A 12727-nucleotide genomic window follows, 5' to 3' on the forward strand; every position below is an offset into this window, starting at 1 on the left:
TGTCGAACCGATTTCAGTTGCTCGTCCTTCTGCTGCACATCGAGAACGTCGTTTGGTAGTTCATGAGCCTACTTCCACAGAGGCTCCTGAAGCTGAAGGGAATCCAGCTGTTGACCCCACCACAGCTGAAGACATTGGTCCTCACGACAATGTTGAAGATGATGAAGTCCTTCCTCAGATCGAGCACAATTTGGTATCATCGCCTGTTCTCATGAATAGCAAACTCATCAGCATTGGTCGTCCATTGACGCCAATTGCTCAGGATGACTCATGGGCTGATCACCCTCAAGAATCCCCTCATGATGAAGAAACACCAGTCACTCCCCCACCACAGGTCACCACTCCGCTGATTGACAATGAAGACTTTGAGGCCCAACCAACTCCATATCCACAGGCGTCGCCAGCATTTCACAGGCTTCGCAAAGGACCAAGGCTCCACGTCACGTTGTCAAGTGTTCCAGAAGGAGAAGAGTGTCAATCTGTTTCACGCGAAGTCTTTCCTAAAGCCTCTCCTAATGTGAACATCCCTGAATCTGAAGCCAAAACGACTGAAGATATTCCGGCTGCATCAGCCGATGATGAAGAAGAAGAACCAAGAGATGAAGAAAGAGTTGCAACACCCCCATCCAACCATGAAGCTGTTCTCGAGGAGAACGTGTCTGACCCTCCATCTCCTGAAGTGGAGATTACCAACACTGAGGCGGCCACCAATGTCAACACTGAAGCCAATGACGTTGTCATGGCTGAAGCTAATGTGGCGCCTGAAGCTAATGTGGTGCCAGATGTCACTGCACCCGAAGCTCATGCTGCACCTGATGCAAATCTGCAGCTTGAAGCCAATGCCTCTGCTCCTGTACCACCTACCAGGCCACACACCATCGAGCAAGCATATGATCATAGTCAGCTTGTGACCGTTCACTGGCTAATTCTGGTTCCTCCGCCTACTCCCGGACCTCAATTTGCCTATCATGTGGAGCACAGGCCTCAGGTCCAGAAGCCAAGGCCCAGTCTTCCATGGTTTCCAGGTACTGCAATGTCACCAGGATCATTTAATCTGAATGGATTCAAGGCACACAACACATTCTTCGACAGTGACAAGAACCCCTACACAAGGCCAAGAATCTCTTCGGACCGATTCTGGAGTTATCAGCAGCGAAGCTATTATTCATGCATCTTGTACAATCAGGGACGCATCTTCCCTCATATGCATCTTGAATGTGAAGCCATTGCTGGACTGCTATGCCTCGAAGAAGCCCTTGACTACTTCCATGATGCGGGTCTGCTCAACTTTGAGACTACCAACGAACATTGGAATGAAGAACTTCTGCTTCAATTCTATGCTACCCTCCACATTCATGGATACAACAGGGATCCGAAGACTTGGATCCTTGAGTGGATGACAGGCGATGTCCATCATGAAGCGTCCATCATGAAGCTGAAGCCCAAGACATCATTGAGCTTACAGCCCTGCCCACTCCTGGCGAATATTATGAACCAGGTTGTCAACAATACCAGAATGCTTTGGAGAGCATTTTCCAGAAGCCAGAACCCAACATGAGCCAAATGCTAAGCATGATGAAGCCTCTGCCATGCGATGCTGAATACCCAATGGAATTCTTTGTTGAAGACCTAGAGTATCTGCCCCGCACCATTTCCCATATCATCAGAAAAACTATGGCCTATCGAAGTACATTCATCTGCAGCGAAGCTTGAAGGAGCAATGAAGACTTTGGTTTTCTATATCTTCAATGGCATAAGCTTCAATGCTCAAGACTTCTTCATCGGGCAGTTGGCTGCATCTGGCTCCGACATCTTTGGTCTGAAGTTCTATGCTCCATGGGTAATGCGCCTTATCAAGCTTCACTCTGCCTTCAACTATTAGCCGTCTGCGCGCAATCATCTTGTATTCTTGCCAGAGGTTGATCTGTCTGTTGAAGCTATTTACCCAGAGCCTGCAAAGGATCCAATCTATCTTCGCAATGTTGATCGTCAAAGCTTCACCCAGCCCATTCAAGGAGTTCAGGCAGTCTCTCGTGTTTATCCCTTGGCTGGCAACGCACGTGCCCCTCGCGCTCAAACTGAAGCCACTGGAAGCACCATTGACCAAGGCCTCGGAAGTAATCTCATGTTCTCAACGACCGAGAGCTTCTCATCGCTCTACATCAGAAACAGGATAAGCATCATGACTGGCTTAAGCGTCAGATGCAAAGCCTCTTGGTGGACGTCAATCGCATTCGCAATCTTGCCACCAAGAATGCCTTTGTTGCACATAAAACCTTTCGGAGGTCCTGGAAGAGTTTGACATTGCTTAGTGCTGAAGCTGATCTGCTAGACGATGGCTTCACAGAAAGATTCAAGTTTGACTCAACTCCTCCAAGGAATTCTCACTTGTGTCGGACTCCCTCACTTGAAGACTCTGACTATTCTTCCTCGGCTGCGACGGTGAATGCCAGAGTCATCGATGATCAAGATGATGCCACTTCACCACCTCCACCTTCAGCGCGTGTTGACACTGCACCGAGTTCTTCTGCACCATTGGATCTCAATGACAACCCTGTTGATTCACCTACTCCTCATGGGAATGAGTAGAAAGCTCTGTGTCTTCAAACCTTTTTGGTCATTACTGAAAAAAGGGGGAGAAGCATATGAGTTGATAGTCTTCAAGCGGGTCCATATGGGTGGTTGCATTACTTTTTGCTACATTTGCCAAGTGCTTACAACTCTCGCTTTTGAAACTTTGGTTCGTTTTGAGTTGTAACACTTCAACTTGTTGGTCGTCTGCTACCTTTTCGACACTATGTGATGCGATGATAAATTCCGCATGTGCGACGACAAATTCCGCACGAAGTCATCTTGCAGATGTCCAATTAGTTTCATTATGCATGTCATTATCTTCGATATATCCTTTCATGCATGATGAATTGTCTTCATAAGTAGAAGAGGAGCTCCTCAAATACAACCTACCATGTGCATTTGCATTCAAAAGCAAAATACTTATATGCACATCTTCAGGGGGAGCCTTCCTGCTACTTACGAAGACAATACTTAAATCCTTTACAATTTCACATACTTTTATCCCCGTTGAAAACTTCAACCAGTTTGTCATCAATCACCAAAACGGGTGAGATTGTAATTGCATCTAGTGCTACCCCTAGTTGGTTTTGGAGTATTAACGACAAACCTGGTTGAGGGACTAATGTGTTTGTGAGAATTGCAGGATAACACAGGTAGTAGTCCCTCATTGATTCGGTTTACCTACTAGAGATGACCCCTAAAAATGTATGAAGACATTGAAGACAAAGGTGGTATGTTAAGGTATTCACATTGAAGACTATGACAAGAGAAGACATTGCGTGAAGACTATGGAGCGCGAAGACTTAGTTGTTTCGTTGTTCATTTTATTCTTTGTTGAGTCATGGGAACCACCGTACTGTTAAGTGCGGTCCAAGTGAACAAGTCAGAATGATTGAAGTGATGCTTAACCAAAATCCTATGTCTTCGAGCAAAGACAATGAGAGCAAATCTTATCCAGAGCTGGATAAGTCAGCTTTGCTTGTAGCTCAAGTAAAGTTGTCGTGTGTGTTTGAAATCTGACCGTTGGAACACGTGTCAGTTCCTTAGTGACCCAGGGTCATTTCGGACAAATCAGGTCGGGTTGCCTAGCGGCTATAAATAGCCCACCCCTTACACCATAAATTGATTGGCTGCTTAGAGTTAGTGCACAGCTTTTGTCGTTTGAGAGCAACCCACCTCGAAGCCTTTGAGAGAGAAATCCTTGCGAGGACAAAGCCCTAAACACCCAGAGCCAAAGAGTGTTAGGCATCACTGAAGTCTTCCTGCTTGTGTGATCTGAAGACTTATTACACTTGAGGACTGTGAATCCTCCAGCCGGTTAGGCGTCGCGTTCTGAGCATCCAAGAGTCATTGTGGATCGCCGGTGAACAAAGTCTGTGAAGGTTTGGAAGTCTACCTTGAAGACTTACCAGAGTGATTGGGCGAGGACTGGGTGTCCTTACCTCAAGGGGAATAAGGTGAAGACGTGGTCTTCTGAGTTGAATCTCAGCCTCCCTAACCAGACGTACAGTTGTCACAGCAACTGGAACTGGTCCAACAAATCATTGTCTTCAACGAGCCACTGGTTCTATCCTTCCCATCTCTTTATTTGCAGTTGCTCCTTGTGAAGTCATTGCCTGTTTGCATTATCCTTTTGTCTTCACTGTGTGACTACTTGTTGTGATTGGCTTCATACTATCTTCCGTCCTGATCTTTACTGCCTAGCTGCTATTAGTCAGTGTGCTTTCACTCCATTGAATACTTGATTATGGCTTGCCTAGTGTAGTCTACCTTCCGCTGCATGGTAATAGGTTTATTTCTATCGTTTGTCTTCGAAACTTCCATGTTTTGAAGACTTTCATAAAAATCGCCTATTCACCCCCCTCTAGTCGATCACGAGCACTTTCAATGCCGATACCCGAATGGAAGTGGGATAAGCTTGGCATGGATTTCATCACCGGATTACCCAGGACACGTTCAGGTTATGAGTCCATCAGGGTAGAAGTAGATCGCTTGACCAAAGTGGCTCACTTTATCCCCGTGAAAACCACTTGTACGAGCGTGAAGTTGGCCAAGATATATATGACCAGGATCGTATGTCTGCATGGAGTTCCGAGGACCATCGTATCAGATAGAGGAACACAGTTTGCCTCGAAGTTTTGGAATCAATTACACCAGACTTTGGGTACTAGGCTAGAGTTCAGTACAGCCTTTCATCCGCAGACAGATGGACAGACCGAGAGAGTCAACCAAATTCTAGAGGACATGTTGAGAGCTTGTGCACTAGATTATGGGTCTAGTTGGGATGATAATTTGCCTTATACAGAGTTCTCATATAACAACAGTTACCAGGCTAGTTTGAAGATGGCACCTTTCGAAGCTTTGTATGGAAGGAGGTGCAGGACACCATTGATGTGGATGAAGTTGGAGACCGTCAATTGTTCGGACCAGATTTAATCAGAGAGTCTGAAGATAAGGTTAAGTTGATTTGTGATAGACTGAAGGTAGCTCAGTCCAGACAGAAGAGTTATGCTGACACTAAACGCAAGGAGGTAGCCTATGAAGTCGGAGAGAGAGCATATCTCTGTGTGTCACCACTTTGAGGAGTTAAATGATTTGGAATCAAAGGAAAGTTAGCCCCAAGATTTGTAGGACCTTATAGAGTTTTGGAACGTATGGGAGAAATGGCCTACAAGTTGGAGTTACCAGAAGGATTGTCAGGAGTTCACGATGTGTTTCACTTTTCCTAGTTGAAGAAGTGCCATGCAGGGATGGCCGATATGAACCTGAGATATGCAGTGCCCCTGGAAGCAATTTAGTTGGAGAGTGACCTAACCTATGAGGAGAAACCCGTCAAGATTCTCGAGATAGCCAGCCGAGTTACACGCAGCAAGGTCATCAAGTTTTGCAAAGTTCAGTGGAGCCACCATACCGAGGAAGAAGCCACCTGGCAGCGAGAGGTAGACCTACGGAAAGACCACCCACACCTATTTGCTAGCCAACCCGAATCTCGAGGGCGAGATTCATCTTAAGGGGGGTAGGTTTGTAACATCCCAATTTTCAATTTGGATGTTAATCATTAGGTCATCATATGCATCCATATTTTGAGCATTTTGAATTTGGTTTATTCGGACATTTTGATCCTAGAAGACCTTAAGCAACTCAAGGACCATGTGAGAGAGTTGGAGGTTTTCATAAAATCCCATCTTCAATTTTCAAAGTTGGTAATTTGGATCAAAGTGATTTTATTTGAAATTATTTTCCAAATTATTTCCAAATAAATAAAAATAATGAGAGAAGATAATATGACTTCTTCAAAATAGAGTAAATAATGGAAATTTAATTTTGAATAAAAATATATTTTTTATTTGAATTTTATTTGATATTTATTCGGCTAAATTAGGGAAAAAATTGCATTTTAAAAAATTACATTCTAGCATAGAAAAATGTTCATGTTGCCCAAAATATTAGGAGAGGACCATGAAAATTATTTTAGGAATTTTAGGATTTTTATTTATTTTATTTTGGATTTTTCCTCTGTGGTGATTTTTTTAAAAAAAATAAAAAATTCCGCGCGCCGACTGGGCTGGCCCGGCCGAAGCCAGGCCAAGGCCCCACCCCGCCGACCGCCATCCACCGCGTCGCCGCCGTGTCCTCGCCGGACTCCGCCCAGCCGACCGCTCCCATCGCTGCTCCCTCCACCCGAGCCGCCGCTGCCGTCGTCGCCGCCCAAAGTCGTCGCCGCCCGAGCCACCCCCTCTCCTCCTCAAATCACCCCGCCACCCCGCTGTCGCGCCGCCTCGCCGCGCTGCGCCAGAATCGCCACCGCCGCCGCCGGTTCTTCTCCCTTAACCGGTATAAAACCAATAAAAACCCGTCCGTATTTTTTAAAGTTCGGTTTTAGTTTATTAGATCGGTTTATTATTTAGGTTATGTTATTTAGTGAATGTTCACCCGATTAATTCTGTTAACGAACGAATTTGTTCGTAGTTTCTGTTAGCAAACGTTCGTTCATTAGATTTTTCTTTTTAGTTTAATTTTCAGCCAAGGACCTATCTGTAACTATTTTCATCGTAGATTAGTCCCTGATCTTCAAACCCTCACTACTTTTTGCTTGTTTATCCAAATCCAGTGAAACCAAGGCAAAAATCTTTGTCTTGTTCCCCTCTGTCCAGATAAATAACTTGAACATGATTTTGAGAATTTAAAATTTGGTTTCAAGAAGATTTTAATTCGAACTTCTTTTGATCGTAGTTTGTGTTTCGTAACTCCGATTCGATTGATTCTTTTTGCAAATCGGAGTTCTTCACTTGAACTTTCTATTTAGAAATTTTCTTTTGGTTTTAACTTTGCATATTATGCTTGAGTGCTTATGTACGCTATTGTTTGTTCAAGATAGAGTTTCCGGAGTGCGAAGCTTGCTACTACGAATCTCTAGGGTTTTCCGATCGTCAGCAAGGCAAGTAACACTTTGATCATACCCTTTTATTACCCAGTTTTTATGCATTAGTTTCAACCCTCAAACATTGCATGAGTAGGATTTGATAACATGTGGGTGTAGGAAGTAGTTGATGAGGTAGGAACCTATTTTCTTTTATCAAACCCAGGGTATTATACGTTATGCTCATACTACTTTGCTATGCTCGTAGACGAGGATTGGTATGTGAGAATCATGCAAGTTGTGAGTGTTATATTTAACTAAGGGAAACTTAAGGTGGCTACTTTAATACACATCTGGGTGGATTGGTTGTGGGCACCTGGGGAATCTAGTGTTGTCCTAGGAGATCCCGGGGTACCCGTGTGATCATCATATGGAATGCCACCTAGGCTTGAAGGGATCATTAGATTATTCATGCTCAGAAACTTGCGTTTGCAGCCAGAAGCCATTATGGGCTCTGGCATAGTTGAGTAAGTTGTGGGAATCCTTTCCATGATGGGCTAGAAGATGTAGGGGAACTGTAGGTGTACCAACCTATCTATAGGTTAAGGGGACCTCTTCGGAAAGACTGTGTCTCGGTCATCCGTTTCTCAAACATCATGCAATGGGAGAGATATAACGGGGGAGATCGAGTCTTGTGGGAAAAAGTGCGCAAACCTCTGTAGAGTGTATAAAATAATCATGGTTAGCCGTGTCCCCGGTTATGGACATCTTGAGTATCTGGTACTTGAATTATTGTGTTGATCTCATCACTTTACTTAATAAACTTGTTGGCTTATTAATGTTAATTTGGGATTGAGTTGGGGGTACCTTCTCAATATTGTCATCAAACTTTGTATTTAAATAAAATATATTCCTTTGTTGTAGGGAAAAATTAGCTTTATGCAAATGATAACCATAGAGCCTCCACCGGCTAAATATGCATGTAGTGATAGCTGTTATTTGTTCATTGCTCTATAGTGTTATCTTGCCAGCATATTCCATGTGCTGACCTACACGGCTGCAATGTATCATATTGCAGAATTTTTGGATGAAAAGTAAGGTGCGATAGGTCGTTGTCATGCACTCAGTTTTGCCATGGAGTTGGACGGACTTAGTTATATTTGAAGCTTCTGCAGTTATCTTAAGTTAGATGGCCTTCAGCCATATTATTGTAATAAGTACTATATTTGAGACACTCGTTGTAATAAGTGTGTTATTGAACTCTGCAATAAATCCTTGAGTACTGTGCGTGTCAGCAATACCTATCCAGGGATGACACTTAAGCACAGAGACTACGGTCCATTGGGATCGGGTCGCTACAAAGTGGCACCCCCTTTCCTTATTGGTGTGCGGGAGGAAGGAAGGAGGAGGTGCCCCCCTTTCTTTTCTCTCTTGAGGACGGAAAGGCAGGATGGGCCACCCCTCCCCTTTCCTTCCCCTAGGGCCAATTAGCTATGTAGAGGGGCGCACTAGACCCATAGTGGGCTGGTCTGCCCCCCTTTGGCCCATTAAGCCCATACACTTATCGGGGGTGTCTTAAACCCCTTCCGGTGACCCGATGACTACCCAATGCACTCCGAAACTCTTCCGGTGTCCGAATACCATCGTCCTATATATCAATCTTTACCTCTCGACCATTTCGAGACTCCTCGTCATGTCTGTGATCTCATCCGGGACTCAAAACATCCTGCCACCAAATCATATAACTCATATAACACTATATCGTCAACGAACGTTAAACGTGAGAACCCTACGGGTTCGAGAACTATGTAGACATGACCGAGGCACCTCTCTGGTCAATAACCAATAGCGGAACCTGGATGCCCATATTGGCTCCTACATATTCCATGAAGATCTTTATCGTCGGACCTTATGAAAACATACGTAATTCCCTTTGTCCATCGGTACGCTACATGCCCGAGATTCGATCGTCGGTATCTTCATACCTAGTTCAATCTCGTTACCGGCAAGTCTCTTTACTCGTTTTGTAATACATCATCTTGCAAATAACTCATTAGTCACTTTGCTTGCAAGGATTCTTATGATGTGTATTACCGGGAGGGCCCAAAGATACCTCTCAGATACTCGGAGTGACAAATCCTAATCTCGATCTATGCCAACTCAAGAAACACCGTCGGAGATACTTGTAGAGCATGTTTATGATCACCCAGTTATGTTGTGATGTTTGATAGCACACAAGGTATTTCTCCGGTATCTGGGAGTTGCATTTTCTCATAGTCGAGGAATATGTATTTGACATTAAGAAGCAATAGCAATAAAGTAAACGATCAATATGCTAAGCTGACGGATGGTTCTTGTCCATGACATCATTCTCCTAATGATGTGATACCATTATCAAATGACAACACATGTCTATGGTTAGGAAACCTTAACCATCTTTGATCAATGAGCTAGTCTAGTAGAGGCTTACCAGGGACATGGTATTTTTTTATGTATTCACACATGTATTTAAGTTTCCGATCAATACAATTCTAGCATGAATAATAAACATTTATCGTGATTAAAGAAATATAATAATAACCATTTTATTATTGCCTCCAGGGCATATTTCCATCAATTGATATGAATGCGAGGAGTAGGGATTGCCATGCAACGAATGAACTAAGAGCTATAAGTGTATGAAAGCTCAACATGAAAACTAAGTGGGTCGCGTGCATCTAACTCTATAATGAAAAATTCCCACCAGTATATGAAAGTGACAATATAGGAGACTCTATATGAAAAACATGGTGCTACACTGAAGCAGAAGTGCGGAATTAGCATGCCCCTTCTCTCTTTTCTCTCATTTTTTCCTCTTTTTTTTCTTGGGCTCTTTTGGCCTCACTTTTTTTCTTTTTTTCTTTTTTATATTTGTTCGGAGTCTCATCCTGACTTGTGGGGGAATCATAGTCTCCATCATCCATTCCTCACTGGGACATGCTCTAATAATGAATAATGATGATCATAACACTTCTATTTACTTGGAACTCAAAAAGAAATAAAAATTACAACTCGGTACCTAGAACAAAGTATGACTCTATATGAATGCTTCTGGCAGTGTAACAGGATGTGTAATGATCTAGCGTAGAAGACATATAAAAAAACGGACAATCCATGGAAATATCATGCTAGCTATCTTACGATCATGCAAAGTAATATGACAATGAATGCTCAAGTCATCAAAATAGAAGCGGTGGAAGTTGCATGTCAATATATCTCGGTATGATTCTGGAATGGCCATAATAGCTAGGTATGGTGGCTGTTTTGACGAAGATATAATAATGCTTATGTGTGATAGTGCATATCATATCACGGGGTTTGGATGCACCGGCGAAGTTTGCACCGACTCTTGAGGTGAGAAAGGGTAATGCACGGTACCATAGAGGCTAGCAAATTGCGGAAAGGTATGAGTGTGTATAATCCATGGACTCACATTTGTCATAAAGAACTCATATACTTATTGCAAAAGTTTATTAGCCCTCGAAGCAAAGTACTACTACGCATGCCCCTAGGGGGATAGATTGGTAGGAAAAGACCATCGCTCGTCCCTGGCCGCAACTCATAAGGAAGACAATCACTAATAAATCATGCTCCAACTTCATAGCATAACGAAAGACTATACTGGCGTGCTTATATCACAACTATTTACTAGTATCTCCCACATATTATCATGTCTATATCACAAAACTATTGCAAGGAATCAATCATATCATATTCAGTGATCCACAAGTTTTATGTAGGATTTTATGACTAACCATGCAAATGACCAGTTCCTATTGAGAATTTAATTATTTCTACAAAAGACCATGCTCTAATAAGTATAAGTGAAGCAAATGTGCATTCTACAAATAACAGTTTTCCATGTGAAGAGAAACAGGCAATCCAAACTTCAAATGATATAAGTGAAGCACATGAAGCATTCTATAAAGCCATATGCTACTTCTTGAGCTTGCGTTGGTTTTTTCCTTGAAGTGGAAAGGGTAATGCAGCAAATTAGAGATAAGTATTTCCCTCAGTTTAAGAACCAAGGTATCAATCCAGAGGAGACCACACACAAATCACCAAATACCTGCACAAACAATCAAACAACTTGCACCCAACGCGATAAAGGGGTTGTCAATCCCTACACGGTTACTTGCAAAGGTGAGATCTGATAGAGATAGATAAACGGTAAGTAAATATTTTTGTTATTTATGGTTTATAGATCGGAAAGTAAAATATTGCAAAAATAGTAAATCAGAAACTAATATTGTAGATCGGAAATTTATATGATGGAAAATAGAAACTTATATGATAGAAAATAGACCCGGGGGTGCTACCTCTTGAGCACTGCGTTGGTTTTCCCTTGAAGAGGAAGTTGTGATGCAGTAAATCAGTGTAAGTATTTCCCTCAGTTTTTGAGAACCAAGGTATCAATCCAGTAGGAGACCACGTGCGGGTCACCTCGTACCTACACAATAAAATAAGAACCTCGCAACCAACGCGATAAAGGGGTTGTCAATCCCTTCACGGACACTAGAAAGAGTGAGATCTGATAGAGATAATAATAAGATAAATATTTTTGGTATTTTTATGATATAGATTGAAAGTAAAGATTGCAAAATAAAATAGATTGGAAACTTGTATGATGGAGAATAGACCCGGGGGCCATAGGTTTCACTAGTGGCTTCTCTCAAGATAGCATAAGTATTACAGTGGGTGAACAAATTACTATCGAGCAATTGATAGAAAAGCGAATAATTATGAGAATATCTAGGCATGATCATGTATATAGGAATCACGTCCGTGACAAGTAGACCGACTCCTGCCTGCATCTACTACTATTACTCCACACATTGACCGCTATCCAGCATGCATCTAGAGTATTAAGTTCATAAGAACAGAGTAACGCCTTAAGCAATATGACATGATGTAGAGGGATAAACTCATGCAATATGATGTAAACCCCATCTTTTTATCCTCGATGGCAACACTACAATACGTGTCGTTTCCCTTTCTGTCACCGGGTTCGAGCACCGCAAAATTGAACCCAAAGCTAAGAACTTCTCCCATTGCAAGAAAGATCAATCTAGTAGGCCAAACCAAACTGATAATTCGAAGAGACTTGCAAAGATAAACCAATCATACATAAAAGAATTCGGAGAAGATTCAAATATTGTTCATAGATAGACTTGATCATAAACCCACAATTCATCGGATCTCTACAAACACACTGCAAAAGAAGATTACATCGAATAGATCTCCAAGAGAATCAAGGAGAACTTTGTATTGAGATCCAAAGAGAGAGAAGAAGCCATCAAGCTACTAGCTATGGACCTGTAGGTCTGAAGTAAACTACTCACACATCATCGGAGGGGCCATGGAGTTGATGTAGAGGCCCTCCGTGATCAATGCCCCCTCCGGCGGAGCTCCGGAAAAGGCACCAATATGGGATCTCTTGGGTACAAAGGTTGCGGCGGTGGAAATAGGGTTTCGTGGTGCTCCTGGATGATTGCGGGGTATATGGTTATACATATATATATATAGGAGGAAGAAGTAGGTCGGTGGAGCAACGAGGGGCCCACAAGGGTGGAGGGCGCGCCCAGGGGGGTGGGCGCACCCCCTGCCTTGTGGCCTCCTCGATTGTTTCTTGACGTCCAATCCAAGTCCCCTCGATCACGTTTGTTCCAAAAATAATGCTCCCGAAGGTTTCATTCCGTTTGGACTCCGTTTGATATTCCTTTTCTGCGAAACACTAAAATAGGCAAAAAAACA

The sequence above is a fragment of the Triticum urartu genome, chromosome 6 (genome assembly GCF_003073215.2).
Source record: "Triticum urartu cultivar G1812 chromosome 6, Tu2.1, whole genome shotgun sequence".
NCBI classification, from domain to species: Eukaryota; Viridiplantae; Streptophyta; class Magnoliopsida; order Poales; family Poaceae; genus Triticum; species Triticum urartu.